Here is an 18385-nt window from a genome sequence, read left to right on the forward strand (position 1 = left end):
TAAAAATCGTGTGGTAAATTTCTTGTTAAATTAAATGTCTATGAAGAAATGTTAAAGAAAACCACAAGATGCTGTTTCCAAACTAAGAATGGAAACACACACCTGGAGTTTCTTTATGTTTTTACTTTGTAAAACTGATGATTTAATGGCTTTTGTCAAAGATCTGTATTCATGTGCAAACGCTCCTATGTGTATTATGTGTCTGTGTCTTTTATGATTGGACAACAGACACTTTAGGTGCTGTTGACATCTTGAGTACTAAGGTGCCTGCTAAATGCATCCTCTTTGTTCTTCACACATGTTGAGACAGGAAGGTGATAGCCCGACACAAGTGAGTCACTTCACCCTAAAAATTTGCATTAATATAAAATGAACGCAGCAGACAGCTCTGTGGTGCTATAGTGGAAAAACGTGTGAAGTCTATAAGGAAGGGCATTCAAACACAGCTTGAAGATGCTAGACAGCCAAACAAGATGCTTAGTTTTTCCTCTGGATCATCAAACTGCACTTCCTCACGTCTGTGTTTGTTGTTGCCAGGTAATTGAGTCGCACTGCTGTCACGGTGTGACTCATCAGTGGCTCATTATTGCAGCTGATGCCAGAGGAAGAGGCAACAACATCAGCCATGTTCGAGTATGATCATTATAATGTCAACGTACCCAGAGTCCTACACAGGAAAACATCTCTGGACCCTGTCAGAACGACAGCCATGCATGAGTGCATCACTTATGACTCGAGAGTGGCTAAGATATTCATCAAAAACATGGCGCCATGCTCTCTCTTTTGCATTTATAATTCAGAGGGTGATAAAGAAGGTTATTTTTGTTTTGTTTATACTCTAAATCATTATGGCCTCTTCCAGCAGCTTTTCCACACAACTAGGTCCACATCACTTCTTTTCAATATTAAAACTACAGCACACATTGGCTGCAGATTGAAGCTGTGGCTGAGTAAAAATCAAAGGACATAGACTCCAGAGACCAAGAGACCTTTGCAGTAAAATACCCTGGGAATAAATATGTGTGATCCAGGAATTTCCTCGAATCCAATAAAGGTATCCATTAACAGTTTGAAATATTAATGTAACATCATAATATCAGAGCGTGCATCCCTCTTGAGTATGTAAGTAGGGCGTGTCGTGTTTAGCACCATTAGACATGCACTTCAGTCTGTTAATGTAAATGTTGGTGTGTCTGCAATCTTTATAGATACAGAATAAGACCCCCTCTGAATATGCATGTTTTATTGATACAATGCATGTATTTTGCCTTGCCTAAATATTACGTTTAATTATGAATCATTAGTGCAAAGAAATACTAAACTGAAATAAACTTTAGATATAAAAGTGATGTGAATAAGCTAATATTAGTTTTTTCCCCCTTCATTTCATTGCAGGGTAACAAATCCAATTCAGCCTCAGTATTTAAACCCCATTGACATTGCAAATAGAATTTAAAACACTTTCAAAAAAATGCTATGTTTTACTTTTTAAACCACAGTATCAGAAAAAATAGGACTTGAATATGAGCTAAAACCTTTGTAAGGCTATCTATAGTGACTGAGACACTGTTGAAGATAAGCGTGAAAGTTCATCGTTGACGTTAGAAAGACTAGTTTGACCAATAATCCCAACTCAGTAGACTTACCAGCTTTAACTGGAGCTTTCAGCTACATCTCATGGTCTTCATCTATCTAACCTGACTCTGCCGAATGGATTGATTCGCATGATTCTCATTTGCTCGGCATATCCATGTGGGAACGCTAGTTTGGAGACAAAAATGCCGGTTTCTGATTGGATAAACTATCTTTCACCTGCTTACGGGTCAAATAAACCAATCAGATCAACAAAGTGTATCACGTGCTGACAGCGTTGAGGCAAAGCTCAGAAAGTAAACAACGTGGGTAAAGGATATTTGCCTTTTGTATAACGCAAATTTATGGATAAAAGGCACAATTTATTTTAAAATTTTTTGGTCCATATTCCAACAGAAGGATCCAAGAGAAAATGTGTTAGCTAGTGGCTTGCTCGATAAATGCGCTCATCTCATCTGCGGAAGACGCCATGTTCTTTACACTGAACAGTCGCTTCTCATTCACACCAACGCAAAACCAACGCTGATTGGTTCGGTCGCTTGGGCAACCTTCTCCAAATTTTCTCCGCCGCACGTTACCAGCTTGATCTGCGAGTAAAATACAATGGAGCTCGCGAGATCAGGATGGTCTCACAAGCCTACACTCTAAAAACTTTAACTATGCTCTACTCAATTTAATCTGTGTAACATTTTACACTTAAAAATATTGAGTAAATTTGAAAGCTGTGAAATCATTTAGATTTACCTAATAAATTAAGTAAATGTAACTAAAAAATTTAAGTAGATCTGAACAACTACATTGAGTAACATGAAATATAAAATTGAGTTGATATAATTAAAATTTTAAGTCTATGCAATAGTGACCCTACGTTCAAACCCCTCAAAGAGAATGATTAGATATAATTAAAATGTTAGGTATATGCAACTGAATATGAGATTATTTTTTAACAAAACAAATCTGCTACATTTACTTAATGTTTTTAACATAATGTAATTCATACTGGACTATCAAATATCAGAATAAATATGTTACATTTACTTAATTTTTTAAAATCAGGTCAATATATGAAACAAAATAATAAACATAAAGCAATTCTACAGACAAACATTTTGAATTAAACATTTATTCATCTGATCTGACATCTAAAATGCATCAAGAACAGTGACATTTTACATATTTATAAAATGCACCAAGAACAATATTTTGCATCCGTCTAAAATGCACCAAAAACAGTGACATTTCACATTAAAGTTCCACAAAAGCAAAAAATACCAGTCTAACTTGCAATTTCACTATGAATGGAAACAGAACATCAGCTAAACTTTAGACTTGAAGAAAAGAAAAATTCTCTCACTAAGAGAGCATCTTGCTGAACAATAGCCAACAACTACATAGAGAGGTAATTCTTCAGTCTCTGAACCTTATTGGAAAGGTGTCCAGATTCCAGCTCCAGCAGTACTTTCTGAAATACCTCAAAAGTGTATTTGAGGTTCTTTGGGTATCGCAGATCTAACGCATAGGTCAGTCCCAGCAAATAGCAGCAGGCTCTGCTAATATCGCCAAGACCGCTGAGGACGGTGTTGCCCTCAATCACAATCCCGACATCGACTGACCCATCTTGGTTACGCAGCAGGTAAATCTTCATGACCTCCTCTGCCAACTCCTCTTGAACACTGGCAGATCCATCAGCAGCATCCTGCAGACATTGTAAAGATAACTGTTTAGGGCTCACTTTCAACCTGCATGTCACACAACAAATATCACCTACTAACATAAAAGCACATAGCAGGACATAAAGTGTACAAACTGAACAATACTACTGTGGTGGTCCCAAATTTGTTTTTGATCTCTTTTTAAAAACAGACAAAATAACTAATTAATGCTTACATATAATTTATTGCTCTCCCCAAACAAAATTGTCACAGAAAATAACATTTGATGTCTTTAAAGCAGGACAGACAGTGAAATCAGTCAGTCATCAGTCATCAATCTATAAATGAACGTGGGTGATTAGTACAGTATCTGATGTCCACAGCTGCTCTATACTATATGAAAAGCAGCTTCTTCTTTGTGTGTGGTAAGGAAAAAGCAAACTGTACTGCAGCAACTCTATGGTCACCCATGATTACATTGTTAAAAATAACGAAAACTACAGTATTACACTAACCTCAAAGTCCTTGAACAAGACACTGGCATCCTCTGCCAGATGGTCAATGAGACATCGGATGAAGACCTCACGTGTCTGTTGAATAGGGATTCCACTCTGCAGAACAAAAAGTCTTTCAGCAACTAATAAAATGCAATTCTACACATTCAAGCAGAGCTTTGATTTTTTTGGAAAAACTTTGATGTCAAACCTTTCAATAGAATTTACATTAGAAAAAATTAACTAGAGTTGGAGTGTAGTGATGTCAGAATAAAACAAAACGTAAAATGGTGTGCAGAGGATGTGAGAGATTGAGGGATAGAAAACTAAGGAAGAAAAAGCAAGAACTGTTAAGGATGGCTGGAAGATAGGAGGAGGAATGAGGGAGAGTCAGAGGGGATAAAGATAAGTTGTCTGATTAGGATACGAATAGGTAATTATAGATGTTAATTAAAGGAGAGAAATGTGAATGAGACAGGTGGAATTATGATTATTGCAGATAAGGTATAAATTGAATAGGTGGAGGATAAATTTTAATACCTGAAGTAGAACACTCATTTGTGCCCGATGTCGCTCTCCTCCAGCACCTTTCTTCGCTTGAAACAAGGACAGCAGTTTAGGTGTATAGAAGTCCAACATTGCCATGAATTTTGGCTCAAGATTCAGTGTGGTGATCCTCTGAAACTCTGCGCTAACCTGAAAGAGAGAGAGATGAGAAAAGAGAAAAGAACTGGTGACTGTTCCATTATAATTTTTAGTAGGATGTACGGTCACCAGCCACTTTATTAGGTACACCTGTGCAATCTAATGCAGTCCAATACAACAGCTCAGCCATAAATTCTCTTTACTTAGCTGATACATTTTCAGTTTTTGTTGACATTGTCAGAAAGGTGATAATTATAGTTTGTTTATCATCGAGGTCATCGTGGATGGTGGTGTATTGGAGTGCATTATATTGAGTGGTGTCCTTATACTTTTGTCCAATCTATTATCATACGTTGAGAGGGACAAAATATTAGGAACACTTTTCAATGTATTGCACCGCAGCACCACCCACTACAACCTCAATAATAAACAAAGTATAATTATCACCTTTCTGACAATATCAACAAAAACTGAAAATGTATGTGTGGCAGAGCTGATTGATTGCATTAGATGACATAGGTCTAACTAATGACGTGCCGGTGAGTGTGTAACTGTGAAACATGCAGGTTTTCAGTCCACAATTCCAATTACTCACTTGCGAGACATCAAACAAGGTGGGCCATCTGTCCTTGATGTCACTGATGCTCATCTGTAGGCTGACAACATCATGTCTCCTATGTGCAAAGGTTCTGCACATCAAGTCCTTGATGACTGTGCTGTCTCTCTTCTTTGATTCGGCGATAAGTTGGTTTCGGTCCAGCTCTTGTTGTTCCTTACTGTCTCCTGCAGGATAGTGTGGGAGAAACACCACTTCTCCTTTCCGTGCTTTCTTTATATTTTTTGCAGCAGACTTGTCATCCGGGTGTTTGTTCTTAAGTGAGTTGCAGGCAACCTCAGGAATTCCAAGGTTTCGGAGCTTTGACCTGTAATTTCCCATCTTGTATTTTAGACTGTACATCCATCCAAGCCAGCCGTTACGACTGCCTAGCTCTGTCAGGCACGGATGCTTTCTGACTAAAGCCTCTGCCACCTCACCGATCTGAAGGCCCGTGGGGTAGGGTGTGTAGCTGTACATGTAGTCAGCTAATTTTTCCATGATTTCAGATCGAATCCGAGTATTGTTCAGCACAGTACCATCTTTGACAAACTCTTCATTGGCATTCCTCAGTACTGTCTCTGTTGCCACAGAGAAAAGTGGAATGATGATTTCCTTTGGCCATGATGTCGTCTGAGGGCTTCCTCGTGGGGATAGGAAAATTGTGTCTTGTGAAGACACTGAATCTGCCGTTGCATCAGTAGCAGAGCTTGAACTGTCATTCATTACATCTGTCTGGTTTTCAGTCAAAGCACTTAATGTAAGAACTACAGATGGAATAATCACAACTTTGATCGTCCCCTTGTGTTTAATCAGGTTGGTAGAATGGAGAGTGAAGTAATCACCAAAGTCCTCATCCAAGTAATGCAGGGTAAAATTCTCAATGAGTCCAAATGTCTCTTTTACAGTCTCATGTAACTGTTCTACAGTGCTGGGTATTCCTGAGGACAGTGTAAGCTTTTCACTCCGGTGTTCTATAATAACTTTCAGGGCAACCGTATCCATCTGGACAGAAACAGAAAAAAAACAATCTGAAGGAGGGAAGGTGTTAGACATTTAAGAGTCAGTTTCAATGTCACCATGAGTTTTCCTCCCACAAAATATGCTGTCAAGGGATACGTGTCCCCAATTTCACTATGCTGTACCAGGGTAATTTTCCTAGAGTGGTCTAACATAAATGCCCTATAATGTTCATCATACCAGCTGTTAAGCATTTTCACAATGAAACTGACACTGCCATCTACAATAACAATCTGTGAAATCATAACAAAATCAGGTATACCACCAGTTGACCCATAAGGCAAAACCATCCCAGCAGCATATTTAGTTCCATGGAGTATGGCCACATTGGTCAAATTCACAGAGGTTTGTGTTGGATAAACTGCCTTGAAAGACTGATGAATTTCTGTATCAAGTATGTCTAATGGAAGAGATGATATTTTTGTGACACACACCGCAGGTTTCAAAGCATTTTCTTGTGAATTGTATGCCATCATCATTTGGTGCTTTGAGGCAAGTGACATCAATACATTTCTGAAGTTGTTTGTGTGTCTAACAACTTGCTTAAAGAAGCTATGTTTTGCCTCAAATCGCATAGTCCAGAGGCTAACCAAAGGACCAAACCCTCTTATCAAATCAGGATAATGCTCCAAAAAATGGTGCTTTGGAATCAATTTTTGATCTGGGAAAACTTCTAACAGCCTGTGACGATGTTCTGATATAAGCGTGTCTAGGTAGCAAATACTTTCCTCAATATGAATGGGGGCTACTACAAGCTCAGTTATATCTTTCAAAATCATGAGAACGTGCCATGCTGGATCATTCAGTGGTATAGTTGCACCAATAATGAATGATAATAATCTTAACAATGTCCAGTTTTCACTGGCGTTCCCACCAATACTTTTACGGGAGGCAAAATTTGCTGGGATAGGTTGGGGGTGATCAGTTTTATCAGTAAATTTGTACGGAAATTGAGTGATGGACTTGTTAAGTTGTGTCAGGGTGAAGTACTTCTTGTGGATGAACACATTAAGACACAGTGCCAGTTCCAAAGGAATTATGCCTTCAAAAAGGTCATGTAGAAGGTCTGGTGGGTACCCGGTTACAAAATGGAAATGACTTAATTTCTCAGTGATGGGACAACCTTTCTTCACACCACAACAGTGTACCAGAGCAGGATTTCTTTTTACAGACTTTACATGTAAATCATAGTTCTCTTTTGTTCTTGATGGAAAAGCTCCTGAATGTACTTCCTTTTGCTGATAGTCAGAACGGTCGCCAATACAAAACCTACAGATATAATGTCCACAAAAGTTTTCTACAAGTCCACTTAAAGAATGCGCACCAAGATTGTCTGCTGAAACGCAAAAAACAGTACCTCTGATATTTTTGCCAACCTGAGGCAAAAAAACTCCTTCCCTCTCCAATGTTGTGAGATCCTTCAAAAGAGGCTCAAGAACAGTTTCATAGCCAAATTTTTTTATATTATTTGCTTTACAAAGGAGAGCTAAATAAATTGATGTTAACTGTGATCTCAGTTCAGGTGGTGCATTGGCTAGTACCCAGTAAACTGCTGTGACTTTATGTTTTTTCCGCGAAGTTCCAAGAGGATTGCAGATTTCAAAATCATCTACATAAAGTATAAGTGAAATACTGAACTCCTCATTAGCATGAAATTCATTTAGCTTGAAATATTTACCATCACGGAAGGATGCCAACTGTGAGTAGTCTGAATTTTTAGTCAATAACCTGTTTACGATGTCTTCATTTTTAAACAATTGCAGTAAGGATGGAAGTACAGGCACATATTGAAAGCTGCAATTCTCCTCTGGATCCAAAATATACTCTACTGGCTCAATTACACTGAAATTTTCCTTATAATACTTTACCCTCTTAAATTTAGAAGAAAAGGGACCATCAGGACCCAAGGCTGCAGTAAAAGGATTGGAGTGATAGAGTTTGTCTACCAATTCACTAACAATAGCTTCATCCACAGCACAATTATTCTTTGTAAAAGTTTCACTCACTAAATTTTGAATCTACTGAGTGGATGATGTAGATGATTATAGATGCTTTCCAATTTTAACAAGAGAGAACCGACATTTTTCACTATTTCACCTGAAGTATCCCTTTCACAACCCAACTCTAAGGTGCTATCAACGTGACCATAAGATTCCAACACTGGAAAGTCAATTTCATTCTCAGTAGTAACGGGATGCTTTGCGATCACATCTGTCTTTAAGTCTTTCCATGTATGGGACTTGTGTTTTCTACTTCTGTGTGTTGCATAAGTCCCATATATGTTTGTCTTGAAATCACATCCGTTAAAAGCACATTCTATGCTTTCATGTCTTTTTAAGTGGGAATTAATATGCTGAAAATAGTCTTTTGTACTAGGATAAAATGAGTCACAAATTTTACATCTGAAAGATTGCACACCTTCACACTCTTCAGTTTCCTGTGAATTGTGGGATCTAGACAAGTGTGTTCGCAGGCCACCCCATGTCTTAAAGGAGCAAGGACAGCTTAAATGAAGACAGGGTACTGAATAGCCACGACCAAAGGTACGTGCGTGACTCGGTAATGCTTGAGAAGCTCCCCTTTTGAAGAATCCTCAAATGTGCAGATCTTACATTTCCAGCCCATGAGCCGCCACCTTAAAAAGGATGATAAACAGTGTTACAATACGGAGCAAAAAGACTAATTTAATACCATTTCCATTCATGTACATAGTTTTTGGACCAATATGTTTTATCATACAGATCTATAAAAATTATACCCCATTTCATGTACATATTGATGTAAATTATATCTACAACTATAATAGAAAATATACACTAAGAAGAAGATACAATTATTTCTTGAAATTGTTATTAATTTAGCTCAGGTTTCAGGCAATATGGGGAAAAAGAAAGGTCGCTTTTTTCAAAATGTAAACACCTAATCCTTCTGTACATTATAAATAGATGCCATTTACCTTATCTGTTGTTATGTCTTCATTCACTTTCTCTCCATCAGCAGTGTTGGTGCTGTAAAGCAGACATTAAAATTTTTAACGTGCTTGACAGAAAATTTCAACCTTTACTTGCTCTAGGACATCAAGTGTTCCCTCAAAAATATCACAAAAATCCTGACAGCTGAGAATATTACAGGAATTGTCCCCCTCTATTAAATATGAAAGGAGGCTGAAAATCAGCAGTCCTGAAATGTGTGTTTCTCTTCTATAATATACATTCTACATGTTAACCCCCTGTGGACTAAGCCATTTTCAGCTCTATAATGCTATCTATACATGGTCACATTATGCTATATATGAGACTGACAACTTCTCTCATGACATGCGCAACAGCACAACTTCAATAGCGCAATCTGCTGCAGAATGAAAAAAGCAAGTCCTTAAAGATTGTGTTTTGACAAGGTGAATATGGGTTGTGAAGAAGTTGCTGTCTCTCTGCTTGAAAGGAAGGTGCTGGCTATACTGTGTTGATGCTATGACCTGCACCACAGTGTGCCTGCAGTGCATGGCTGCAATTGTTTGCATAGTTAATAGCCGTTTTTATACTGGGCAGCAAACTGCTAATTTAGACACAAGGCGGTATATTGGAAGTCTGTTCTGGTCCGCTAATGTTCCGCCTCCGAGGCTATCTGAATCCGAGACGTCGATGTGCCGGCCCCTGCGTGAGATGAGCGGAGGTGTCGATGACCTGCACTGTTGTGCGACCCACTGGACAGCCGCTGAGATCCAGGAGTTGCAGCGTCTCCTCGGTCTCTGGGTTTGATTGTGTCAAACAAGCTAAGTACTATCGCTACTTTCATATTAAAAGCCCCCCGCTAAGAACCCCGTTCTAAACTCCAATTGGGTGCAATGTAATGCTCTTATTTTGACAAATTCGTCGTCTCTCTGACAGAGAATGCAACGTACTTTACCTTTAACCTCCAGTCAGTCGCTTCACCTCAGCATCCTCGACACGTCTTGAAAATGATTTGTAGGGATTTTAGAAACGTTGTTTTTATCGAATTCAAAGCGCGCATATGTTCGCAGTTCACCGATAATCTCTCGTACACCTCCATGCCCCCCATAAAAATATTTTCTCATCGGATCTACGCGATTCACATAGGTCACGTATTTTGGTTTCACAACGGCGAATTTGGCCGAAAGGTGATTTTCACGCCTGCAGTCGCCGCCGCTGCCGCACCCCCTCCCTCACCTCACCACTTGCGCTAGCGCAGCATGCCCTGATGAAAAATTTGGTCATGTCTGAGCATGTTGAGTAGCCCTAAAATACGAATAAATTAGTCATTTTACACCCATTTTTTGGTTAAAAAAACAAAACAAAAACAACTGTGTGTTAGCTGAATAAACCGTGTGTTAGCTGAGCAATTTGGTGGCTAGAAAACGGTTAATGAAGTTAGCTAATGTACAACAGCATGGTGGTCAAAGTTTTAAAAAAACAAAACCATAAAGTTTATGTGCAGGAAGAAAGGGTCGCTATTTAATTACATTTTGCTAGTCTCTACTTACCGGCATATGGAGTCCTCCAAGTGATTTTCACCGCGGTGTCTCTGAAACGTTGTTGCAAAAAGCAGGGTAGATATCCCATGGTTCCACTCTCTTTGCGCGGGAATGGCGGCACGTCATGACCTTCCGTGTAAAAACTACTCAATTTCTTAAGTTGTTGTTAGAGATGAAGACTATTGAGTTAGAGTAAGTAATAATTAAAGTTCTTGAAACCGATTGGTATAATTGCTCCATACTCAAATATTCTGACTGGTATTTACTGAAAATATTAAGGATATCTTTAAATTATAATTTGTTTGTCAAATACTAATTTTTTTTGTGAAATAAATTTAAAGAATAGATGTAAATATAAGGCAAAATTAACTGTTGGATTTTTAAGCATTTATTTTGATAGATCCAAGTGAAATAATCAGTTTTGTGATTTTCAGAGATTTTATCAAGATAATATACTTTTTTATTATTGTGATATATACTAAGGCCCTGAATGACTTTTTAGATTGTATCATCTGCCATCCCTGTCTCCGAAAAACTACAAAATTGCATTTTCAACTACTTTTGAGGGAATGCATGTTATGAAATGGGGGCTGAACACTAGGTAATTGAGACAAAAGGTTTGTTAAATTGTTGCGGTATGCTGTAATTTTTGTGTGCTTGTACTGTTTATATTGTTTATATGTATCTTTTGTAATGAGGGTGTCCTTGGAGAAAATAGCTTGCTCTTAATGGTCCTCCCTGACTTAAATAGAGGCTTGACAAGCATGTTATGTAAAAAGGTCCACTTTGACTTTCTGATTTCTCTGCTGTCCTGTGTTTGTTTGACCCATCCATTCACTCAGACCTCCTCTCTACACAGACTTTTAACAATGACTTTGATTATAAATGTATTTGTGATACGTCAAAGACATAACACAATTTGGGATAACATATGTATCCACAGATATGTAATTGAGAATGCAGTTTGTTTTATGAGAACATGAGACAGGGATGCATCATCGGTCTGATCCACTCATGATACTATGTTGGAGATGTGAAAAATAGGCAACGTTTCTGTTGCAATTTCAAATACATGGATACATTTGAGAACCTGCTGCCACTATGTGAGGAACAAAGAGGGCTACATATGTTCCTTAATGCTTCAGCATGGAAATTCTATCCACAAAAGGGTTTAAACAGAGTCAACATGGACATACACCACAACAAAGATCTATGTTTTCTAAAAAGACATTAGATGAACCCAGAGATTGATATCTGAAAGGGTTTTGTGATTCAGGTTTTGATTATCTGTTTTCTTTTAAATGTTGCCTTCACCATACAGTATGCTGGTCCATCTCAATCCTTCAACAATTACAGTTTACATTACAGTACCTCCCCTACCACAAGCTTCTTCATCCCCTTTAGTCATCAGTCATATTCTTCCCTCTGCAGAATGATTCATTTTTCATTTGATCTGGACTCTGAAAAACTGAATAAAATCCCCAGAGAGTTTGCTTCCTGTCCCCTCAGAAAACTCCATCTTGCTGGCAGCAGGACTGCAGCCATCTTCCAGTATGGTTAATTTATACTGTACAAAACAATTGGGACTAAGTGCTGGTTGAGTGATGCTTCCTATCTGATTCTTGGTCAGCGGCCATCAGCACTTTATTTTCGGATGTTCTATATGCAGTTATGTTGTTTGATGTGGACGGATGCAGAGTTAGCGTCATGAAAGGTTCTGCCCCTCAAGTCTATGATAAGACAGATAGATGCAGAGATAATGGAAGGGAACAATTGAGATTAATGTGAGACTGCTGGACAAGATGTGCAAGACTCATGTCTCACATATTTTCCTTGTCAACAGAAATATGACAAATAGTCGGATTGGTTTGTTCGTAATACTCCTCTTGAGTAGCAACTGCTGGTAGGGGTAATGTTTGCCTTAAATGCACCAGTCCCCAAATGATATGCAGCCGCAAGACACTTAGATCAATCATAGAATAACACTATCAAACATTCAATCTTGCTTGAATGTATTTTTAATATTGAATGTCAGAGTTATGATAAAGAGCAACTGGGATCTCCATTTGTGGCAGTGACTGCCAGGCACTTCAGGTAATGGAAATGGAAGTCTTCACAGGGGAAATATGCCCACATCTAAAACCCAATACAAAAGTATCATGCATACACACACACTCTCTCCCTCTCTTCCTTCTTCTTCTCTCTCACTACATTAATTATAGCATCACTCATACAGAGTCAGGGAAAAATAACATATCGTACAAGACTCCAACCAGAAATGAAGATCTTCTCAATCCTCCTGTGAGGATCCCTTGCCTCTGGCCATGTGGCTTCTGAGACAGGCAGCCAGCCACCTGAAGGATTTCTCCCTTGATCAACTCTAGGACAGGCCCCTTTGATTACCCCCGTCACGGACAATACCAGATGGCATAGAATCCCTAGAGTCAAATAAAACGGGGGGTCGGGGTTGCAGTAAAAATTGCCTTGGTTAACCCGATTGCTGGGGAAAAAACAAGTATTGTGTTGTTCATGTTGACCCAGGAGCTAAGTAAGATAATGAGCATGATCATTTCAGTGGCAGGGGAGGAACTGGACCCTAGCCAGTCAGGGCATGCTCATTTGCCTGGCATGCACCAGCCCATTAGAGAAAGAGAAACTGAGCTACCATCCTACACAACTTCTTTTTTCACGGCTTTTCCGAGCATACCGCCTCCCCATTAGAGACAACTGCAGAACAAGTCTTGTTTAGTACTCCCGATGCTCCTGCCTCCTGCGCTCTTTTACATGGTGCTACCTTCTCAGCCTGTAGTGATCGAGAGGTGTTTATGAGAGACAAACAAGGAAGAAACAGGGCAGAAAAAAGGGAAGGGAGACTGGGATTGATAGAATAGCAAGAGAGAAGACAAACTCTTTCCACAGGTGAAGAAGTCTCTTTGCTAAATCCCCAACATTTGATAAGCCTGACGTGGCTGACGTGAAGCACCAGGATATTTTACCATACCAAAAAAATAGAAGCTTTAGCTAAAGATTGCCCTCTCAAAAACACATATCAAGGGATCATTTGGGTTTAATAGAACTTGGGTCTTCATTTTTTTTTAGGACATCATTTCTATTGGCTGCGATAAAAATATAAGTAAAAATATAAGTATATAAGTAATAGCTGAGATCCTGAAACAAGGTGACATTACCACAACACCGTGAAACACAAGCAGCTATTGACAGTGTTGTAATATTGTAATATAGCCAACACTTTTGCCATATAAAATCACATATTTTGAAGTTGACATTAATGCACCAGCAATATTGGCACAACTTTGGTAAGTACAGTAGTTCATAGCTTGACCAGGAAGTCAGTCTGTATACTATAATGGAAATGTACTATTTCAGTTTGATGAGGAGATTGATATCATAGATTGTATATAAAGACAGCCAGCTTGATATCTTCCCAAAAGTGAAGCCAAATATGCTGATCGCCCCTAGTGACTGGCTGACGTATAGTGTTATGGAAAAAGTCTGTCAACAAAGATTAGACACCAAAGAAGTTTTGGCTTTTCTCTGTGGTTTTATTCTCAGAGCATTTTCTGCAGAAAAGGACTGCCCTCTAACGCACACAAACACAGCCTGCTAGAGAGACAGACCCAGAGCTTTATACAAAACATGAACACATAGTATAAGTTTAGCTGGGTGACATACAAGATAAGTTAGTACCATTAGTGACATTCATATCATAAACTTCGTCATACTTGTATCACAGGATAAAGGGAAGTATCTCACAAAATACACAGACCTGAACGTTGTATGCTCAGATAAAGAACTTCTGCATCACAAGGAGATAAAGAATGTGTTCTGTCCTGTGTTTTAAAACCCAAAACATGTAAATCGTAATTTCAGTCACAATAGGTAATAGTCGATTGAACGTTCACATCAAATACATTTTTCCCACAAAAGCTTTCTGTCATTTTTGGTCATTCTTATCGTGTTGTGTTATATAATGCATATTCAAGTGTTTTTTTAGTTTAAGTTTAATGAGTTATTTGATGTTGTAAGAGGGAAGTGAAACATCATTATTGACAGCTGTGATTGAGTTTAGAAGGTGTGAGCGGAACCTTGATACCGCAGCTCTAACCCGGGATCACTACTGTGCAGACTCAGGGTACGTGCAAACGATCGAAAACAATCTTTTTTTTCTTTGTCGTTCTTAAAAAGTTTTCCGTCCTCAAGAAATATCCTGGATGTGGCGCTGTAACTGCCACAGAAATACACCAACAACAGAGAAGAAGAGACGGGGAGATGCTATGTAGAATATAAACACTGGAGAGTTTCTCTCCAAATCTGATGACTTCCCAAATCCTCCTCTGTCCTAGAGAGAAATCTGTCCACTGTTTCTGGTGTTATTGGAGACTTTTGTGGTGTTTTGGACTCTGATCCACGAATCACGCTGTAGTTAATGTCCTCCCCGAGCACTGTGAGCCCCTTCCCGTACCAAAGCACTATTTCGCAATTTCTCTCTAGATTTAGAGACTTTTAAGATCTTCTTAGCAACTTTATTTATAAAACGCGATGGCGGCATAGTTTAAAAAAGTATGCCATTTTTGCAATCCAGACTACAACGCCATGGGGGGCGTTTTTAAATCTTCACACTCTTGGACCCGGCTCCAAAAGATACCGTTTTCAGGCTCTGATAACGCCGGCTGTGTGTGGATGGTTGGCCAAAACCATACTAAAGTTGTGTGGTCAAAGGACTGCCCCTCAGGCTGTTCCTGTATCCAGGATATTGAGCTTCATTTTTGTACAGTGGGAGGAAGTGGAGACACATCTTCCATCTTTATATATAGTCTATGATGGTTATCACTCTGCTAGTCAGTGAGACAGGGAATTAGTGTATTGCATTGTTGCCATTAACAAAATCCTGAATTTTGGAGTTCAGAGATATCTTCATTGCCCCAAATTCGCCTTTGTTTGGCTGACCTGGGGATTTGAGACTCTGATCATGTGACTGCTTCATAGATCTCAGAAATTAACATCATTATTACTGACCCACTGTATGAAAAAAACAAACATTTTATTTTATCTGACTCTGACTAAGATAATTATATTTTTAAGATCCTCCATTACAGTGCACCTCCACAATTTGTCTCCTGCACAATCTCACAGTGCAGAGTTAGTGTGAGGCATGAGAAGGGTGATAAGGCAGAGCTTTCCAGCAGGATTGCTGGTGTCTCACTGTGACCTCAAAGTGAGGATGACTCTGCAATGTGGACGTGGAAAGAGAGACTATATGGGATCAAGAAGAGAGACCTCGGATCAAGAAAAAAAATAGAAAAGAGCGGCTGGAGAGACAAGGAATTAAGGTCTGTGAGAGAGAGTCATAGGCTAGTGCATGTAGGTCATTTGCTTGCTCTTTTGGCTTGCTTTAAATACATGGCAAAGGAAATGAGAGGTGAAATGGGAAATAAAGCGACAGAGAGAGGGAGGAAGTGAGGGAACGGGATGTATGCAGGTGACAAGCTGCCAAAGGGAGAGAGGACCAAGGCTCCGGGGATGTTCAGCGGGGTGAGAGGCCTTGTGTGACACCAGCAATGATATGGGAGCTGACAGGTGTGTGTGTGTGGGGGGAGGGGGTCCCTGCTGAGGATGAGTCCGACAACTCCGACATGACACTTCCGAAGGCTAATTTAGAGCTTCTGAGAGATGATGTGTCGGGCTTACTGCACCTCACTGTGCTGCTTCGTATGGAGACACTGCTGTAATTATGCTTTCCATACAGGACAGCTTGAGGCCTGCAGCAGGGTTTTTTTTTTTACATTTAACCTAATCCTTTCCGTTGAAAGGTTTTCAAACACAGACCTGTCAACACTGAATTTTACACTTGTGGTCAAAATGTACATTTTGGGTTTTTCGCACCCACGGTTGATGTTAGGATGACAAAGTATCAGTTCTCAAAGTTTGTTTCCTTACAGCGTTGTCCTCCGGCAACTTTGCCAGGCTTGTCATACGTGATAATATTTCATAATTGAATCGCAAATTAAGGGCATTTGTTAAGACACTTTTGCTAAAGTGTAACTCCTTCCTGTGGACAAGCTGTATGCTTATTTCTCTTCCTTTCTGCCACTCATTTTGTCACTCTTTTTCTAACCTCTCCCTGTCACCTTGAATCCGTGGTAGAGGCTAGTTCCTGGGGGAGCGGCGTGCAGGATGCAGGCTAATGAATCGGACCACAGGGGTCACAGCGACAGGGTCACCTCTTCTCATGCACAGTAATGAGCCGTGGTGAACGGAGAGGAGGCGGTGGTCGAAAAACCCCAAGAAAAAGCATCAAGCTGCAGCGCTGCCGCTGCCCAGCAAACCTCATTAACTGGCCTTCAACCCCAGCTACAACCTGGCCTTTATACACACGCCTAACCGGAGGTGGGGAGAATTGAGCCCACTCCAATTAGTATAGTTATTAGCGCTCTGCACCGAGCTTGTCTGCTTCTGTCGTTTACTTGTTTACGACAAACACCAGGAACTTTTACTTACCAATCAACATCCTCTACAAACCTATATTAAAGCTATTTTTCTGTTCTAAGTTTGTTTTTCTTTCATTTTCGTTATCCCCATGTGGTTGATATGCCAAGAATGAAGCTAAAAAGAGATAATGATCAACAAAGGGATTAGCTCCTGTAATTAAAAAGTATTACATTTTGTTTCAATGATACATTCATTGTTAGGGAAAAAAAGAAACAAAAGTATTGTTTTTCCAACATGTAAGCCTCCTTGAAGGTTGTTGATTTTTTTTACCAACAACAACAAGGCTTTCCTCCCCTTAGCCACTGCTGCAGTGCCACTGAGCAAAGCACTTCATCAACAGACTGTTGTTTTCCTGGACAGCTTCCAGGTGTGAGCCTTGCTGAGAAAGTGCATTGATGCTCAGTGATTGTACATTGAATTTCAACAAGATATTTTGTTGACAAACTAGGACGTAGAGCAGAGAAGTTGGGGGCTCAGTGTCCTCCATAACAAGCAGTTAAGGGAGACATGCTTTTAAAATTTGCTGTTCTTTTCACACTACAAGACTATTTCTTTGTCAGAGACTATCGTCCTGTTGACTTTGGGTTTCACAAACCACTCAGACTTCCCATTTGAGCTGGGGAGATCTGTGACTGCTGGAAAAGGTCATGATATTCAGTGAAATGGGCAAGAAGTCATTGTGTTGCCTCCCCTCCTTCCACACCAGTTTTATCTTGTGGCTGCCCATAGACTCAACTCCGGTGTGCTTCAACTGGAAACACATCTTATTTATGGCTACAAGGCACAGGCAACAAACATATTTTCTTAGGGTTAGGAAGAGATTATGGATAATCTTAAAATTAGTCATACACATAACTACGTCCAGGACTTCTTTCATGCGAAATATGAACAGTGGTCTTCGTGGTGAAAGTCTTATGTTTGTTTGACCCTTCCACCGCCACCAAGGCTTCCTCCCTATGAAGACTTTGGGGATCTTATAATATGTCACCTAACTTTCTCATGCGCTTCCACCATAATTACTATGGCCACTAGCCAGATATGGGTCGTAATCATGGATGGATTACTGAACGGGCCTACCAGGTCAAAAAATTGATACAAAACCACCAAAAAAAGATGCAAAATGACTGAAAATAGATGCAAAACCACTACAAATGATGCAAAATGACTAAAAATAGATGCAAGACAGTCTGAGAGATGCAAACAATCATAGACATACAAACAAATCATAATGGATGTAAGATAATCACAGAGAAACAAAATGACCACATAGGAATCCCTCTAAAAATGCACAAAGAGACCCAAAATTGACTATAAAATGACTAAAAGTAGACTCTTTGAATTTGGGTGTCTTGTTCTGACGTAGACAGAGCGGGGGGCCTCCTAC

The sequence above is a fragment of the Echiichthys vipera genome (assembly GCF_963691815.1).
Source record: "Echiichthys vipera genome assembly, chromosome: 21".
NCBI lineage: Eukaryota > Metazoa > Chordata > Actinopteri > Perciformes > Trachinidae > Echiichthys > Echiichthys vipera.